Genomic DNA, 5,637 nt, shown 5'->3' on the forward strand with positions numbered 1-5,637 from the left:
AAAATAACCCTGGCTGCAACAATTTATCCCAAACACAAAACTCTTTAAACCAACAAGGAAAAAGTAGAATGACCTCTGATTAAATTTCAATCAAAATGCAAATAATGTTTTTGGGACATTTCACATTCTTAACCTTTTTTGTAAATTGTGTTTTAATCCCACTAACATATAATACAATTTCAGATTCTAGGTATTTACCACTAGTTGTTCGAGGTGAAACGTCCAGGGAAGCTTTCTATGAAATTTCTGCTGAAAACAGCTGCATGCAGTGGTTAAAAATGAAACATGATTTAACTTGAATATTTGTTTTGCATTTGTTTTTCTAGTGACATCATTGTCACTAGATAAAGGTCACAATTATCTACACACCAACAACTTGAGTGTTTTTATTGGGCAGATGAATTCAGCCTTGCCATTTCATCTGCTTCATTTCTTTCCCTTCTTCTTACTTACTTGCAAGTTTCCTAATTAGGGCCCGAGCACTGAGAGTTCTCGTTATTTTTTTTTCCCGACAAAATGAGGGCCTTTTTGCCCCCCTAAACGTGCCCCAAAAGTCACCAAATTTTGCACGCAAGCCAGGCCTGGTGATAAATTTGATATTTCATGGTTTGCATTAATGGGCGTGGCCTAATGGCTCAACAGCGCCCCCTAGAAAACTTTGTGCCTCAAGCCCCACAATACGATTTGACATACATGCACGAAAATCGGTACACACCTGTATCATGTCGCAACTTAAAGAAAAGTCTCTTGGCGCCATGGCCGAAGCCAAACAGGAAGTCGGCCATTTTGAATTAATCGTGTCATTTTGGCAAAATTTATGCCATTTCTTCCTTCTACCTTCATTGGCCTTAATTAGCCCCGCCCCTTCTTCTGATTGGCCAATATGTGGTAGTTCCTATTTTCTGCAATAAATTTTGAATGGTTTGACATAAAGACTCGTGGGTGGTGTCATCGGACATGGTTTTAAGTCCTTGAACATAATTGGTGCAAATTAGCCCCGCCCCTTCATCTGATTGGTCGATATCTGATAGTTCCCTCTTTCTGCCATAACTTTTGAATGGTTTGATATAGAGAGTCTTGGCTGGTGTCATCTGCTAAATGTCCAGGCCTGAAAACATCTACATGCAAATCATACAAGCGCTTATTATTATTGATTGTAGACTGAGCCTGAACACATCTACGGTGGAATATTCAGGAACGGTTGTAGCGCCACCTGTTGGCAACAGGAAATGTCTAGTCTTCTAAATGCATCCGTGCTCAAAGCCAGATGGGCTGAGACATCTCAAACCTGGTCATACAGTAGTTAAGACATTGACGATGACTGACAGTGAAAACTACCTTTTTATCAAAGGGTTTCACCATAAAAGGGAGGCAAAGTTCGGTGTCTTGCCATGAACATAAAAGTTGTTCTAACTTGCACATACTTTGTCAAATCTGACTGTAAAAACTGTGCATTTAATCAGGCTTCCATTCTGAACAAGTCGATATGACAATCTTGGATGAACTCCATAGCGCCACTATTTTTAATTTAATTCATTTCATTATTTGCTCTATTTCCTGTTTCGTTCATCCAATCAGAATGAAATCCGCACATATTATTGTCATAAGGCTCCTTATTGACTGTGTCGTGTATCGTGGTCATAACTGGAACCATCCTTCGCCATTGAATGGGAACTCTGGATTTCTGGTACCTACATATTAAAAAAAATCATTAAAAATCACTGGTTTGTCCTAAGACAGTGAAATTGTAGGATCAGATGCCTTTCAAAAGGACAAAAAAAACATACACTGTAAGTGTGAGAAATCTGTCACTCTGTTTTTTTTTCAAAATATGAACTCATATCCAAATAATGTGTGTCATGCCGTGTCTAATTAACTTCAAACTTTGCATAGATGTTGTTTACTATGATGTAAAAACATCCTGTGGATTTCAGTGATCTAGGTCTAACAGCTGATTTATAGTGATTTTTTTGTGGGATTTACTGGCTTCTATATAAGTGTGCAGTTAAACAATTTTTTTTTAATGAAAGTAGGCAAGAGAGTATTTTACCTGCCACTGTTTATGTTATATCTATGTAATAATTGCTCGGGGGTCATGTCTGGGTCTCTGGAATGCACCTAGCGACAACTTCTGTTTAGTAGACGTCCATCCATCCATCCATCGTCCGCCCCAGCACATGCTGAAGGTCCCGGTCCGATGAAGCCAACAGGACAACATCATCTGCAAAAAGGAGTAGTAGATGTAGTACTTAGTAGATGTTATATAAACAAAATTGAATTGAATTGAATTGAAAAGAGACGCAGACACCATGGCTAGCTAGTGCACTATGGGGATGACTATATAAGCACATGTAAACAGCAGACACTGAGGTGGTCAGAGGGGGGAAGGACTACAGATCAGGATGTCAGCAGACATCCAGCAGACATCCACACACACAGGTGGAAGCAAGCAGTGGGAGGATCAGAGGGTGGGACTGCAGGTCAGCATGCAGCTATTAAAGCTCTGGGCTGCAAACATGCACAAAAGAGAAAAAGAGGGGGCAGACCAGCACAACAAATTACAAGAGCAATGGACAACAATAATGGTTATGAGATAATTATAATATAAAAGTCCACTGCACCCTCAGACTGCCAGTTCCATCTGCCACATGTTTTCATCAATACAAGAAATTACCTCTTTTGACAGTCTGTGACAGTAAATTGAATATCATGTGATTGTGGACTGTTAGTTTGTATAAAAATAAGACATTTGAAGATGTCTTCTTGGGCTTTGCGGAACAATGATCAAAATGTTTCACAATTTATCACCATTTTCTACACCTAAATACAAACGGATTGTTTATTTTTATCAACTTTTTGTATCAGTAGCAGAGTCAATATCACCATAAGGTGCATTTGAGCGTCCCCATCACAATCACTCATTTACCATGAAAATGTAGCAAAATTATAAAACTCTGAGGTCTAATTATGAATGGCCAAACATTTACACATATATCAGTACAATGATGAGTCTCTTGAATTGTGTTTTCTTCATTTTATACAGATCTGTAACATGGGATGTATGTGATTTTGGCATGTCCCCCACACCACCTTGCTAAGAAACGCGTGTCTAATAAGCGTTAAAGTTTAGATTTTTATTTTTATTTTTACATAGTTTGACTGTCCACAACAAGTTATTTCATAAAATAAGTCATTTTAATCATGAATCATATGATACATTATATTTTTATAATCATATTGGAAAAAAAATGTGTGTCCCTGATATTTCTGTCCACCCTGTCATTTGGGTGTAAACTGGCCCTTTAAGAAACTTACTCAAGTTTAAGGAAACTTGTTGTCTGCTTCCTGTCTTATTTCAATGGAGGCTGAAGCTGTGGCAGGTTGCCAGTAAGTATAAACTCTTATATTTTTTGTATTTTCCATCATTTAAGTGTGTAGTTGGATGTTGTAAAGCTTGGCATGTCCACTCTGTCATACCGAAATATCAATGAATATAAAAACTTTTCAGAAATTTGAAATATATTTGTTAATTATAGGACAGTCAGCTTGCTAACAGAAGGTCCACCATATGCTAATTAAATGCTAAAAATAGCCTAAAAGTTCCACCCTGTCATTGTCCACCCTGTCATGAAGCTTCCAATGACAGGGTGGATGTGGCTCATGACAGGGTGGACATGTGCATAGTTTATGCCACATACTGATAATATTAAATATATTACAACAACTATGCATACATTTTATAACAGTACACACATACATACAGTAGTAAGACTGTACAATATGGACTTTTTAGCCACATTGGTAGCCCATCAACAATCCTATAGCTTGACGAGGCAAGCTTAGTTTACCTGGACTGCCAATATTATCAATATTATTTTACAATAATAAGGGTAATAATAATGATAATAATAATATGCATTATGATACATTTCAATTAGTTATAAATGTGATTTTAATGCATTAAAATGCAACCTTCAAGTAAAGTGCATGCAACCTCTAAGTAACGTGTTACCATGTACAATATGTGCTGTTCCACTGAGTGTTTATAATGTGTTGTGACCAGTACTTTTACAAATACTATTAACTTATAATACTTAAAACACCTTGTTACAAGTTGTTATGCATGTTAATTACTGTATTTTCCAGGAATGAGTTCAAAAGGAGCTGAGACAGCCCGAAGGTATCGAGAACGCAGGAATGCTGACCCACAGAGAAGAGAGCAATACCTTGAGAAAGAGAGGGAGAAATGGAAGAGAGACAGGGAGACTGGAAAGAAGAAGGGCATCAATGAGATAAGTGAGAGAGAAAAACGGGCGAAAAGAAAGAAGTGGAGAGAGGCAAAACAAAAAGTCAGAGCCAGAAACAAGGCCAGTGCTTTGCAACAGTCGGAGACACCACCCGCGACACCACCCAGCTCCTCTACTGAAAATCAGCCTGAGCCAGGGCCCTCCAGGTTAGACCAATGTAAACAGCACGTGTTACAGTCAGACATTAACTACTAAAGCCCAATTTTATACTTAGGATATTCGAAAATATCCAATCTACAAGACTCCCAACTTAGATGGGATATTTTCTGTAAAGTCTTTTTTGTTTGTTTGTTTGTTTAATTATGGAACATTTAAAAATATAGAATAATCTTGAAATGGTCTGAATCTGTTTTGAAGCGTTTTGAAAGATTTCACATATAATTACAGTACATGCCCAAAATAGGGACACCAGGGTTAATGTGGTTAAGGCAACACAAAATGTTGTGGTTCAGTTTATCCACATAGAATTAATGAATGAATTGTAATAATAATTTAAAATAATTTAATAATTTGATTTAATAATTTAATTTAATAATAATTTAAAATAATATTTTTAATAATTTAAGGCATATTAATAACTAACCTCCTCAATATTTTGGGTTTCAGGCAACAGCGTCAAGGGGAAAGAATTCGAAGGAAAACAAAGCAGAAACTGAAACAACGGATTGAAGAATTGGAGGTGCAAATCCAAAAAGTTAAGAGCAAAGCTGAAAAATATAAGAAGAGGTACTATAGAGCCAAGGAAGGAAGTTCATCGAAATCACCGCGTGCAAGAGTCAAGGCCATGTTGGGACGTCAAAATGTGAATTCCACCGTCAAAAGAGCTCTTCTTTTCAATCAATCAATTATTGAAAACATTAGAACAAAATATGGCACTGCAAAAACAAACAGAGACAAGCAGTTAATCACAAAAGTCCTCAGTGGAAACATTCTCAGAAAATACAAGCTCCAAAAGTATGCCAGGGAATCCTTCGGCTACTCAAAGAAGAGAGATCCGTATACTGAGGATCTAACCTACCATGCGAGGAGGTGCAGTAGACTTCGTAGTGAGATTATGAAGACCACTACATCATTATTTCTCAGAGATGATGTCAGTCGAATGACAACAGGCCGGAAACAAACAGTCACGCGACTGAAGAAAAAGATGCAGAAAAGGTTGCTTACCGATACAATGAAGAACTTGCATAGGAAGTTTCTCTCTGAGCACATTGGCGACGTGTCATACACCACCTTTTGTCGTCTCAGACCCTTTTGGGTGGTAACCCCCTCGTCCTCTGACCATGACACATGTCTCTGCAAAAGACATGAGAACTTGCAATTCATGGCTAAT

The 5,637-nt window shown here is 37.6% G+C and overlaps 1 long non-coding RNA gene across 1 annotated transcript; it reads left to right on the plus strand.

Annotated features, from left to right (window-relative positions):
- Window positions 1–3,261: 3,261 nt before the first annotated feature.
- Window positions 3,262–4,986, plus strand: LOC133444831 (uncharacterized). The gene is made up of 3 exons (XR_009782741.1): window positions 3,262–3,387; window positions 4,147–4,453; window positions 4,914–4,986. It is a non-coding gene; the product is annotated as an uncharacterized LOC133444831 (long non-coding RNA).
- Window positions 4,987–5,637: the final 651 nt, after the last annotated feature.

The sequence above is a fragment of the Cololabis saira genome, chromosome 5 (assembly GCF_033807715.1).
Source record: "Cololabis saira isolate AMF1-May2022 chromosome 5, fColSai1.1, whole genome shotgun sequence".
NCBI lineage: Eukaryota > Metazoa > Chordata > Actinopteri > Beloniformes > Belonidae > Cololabis > Cololabis saira.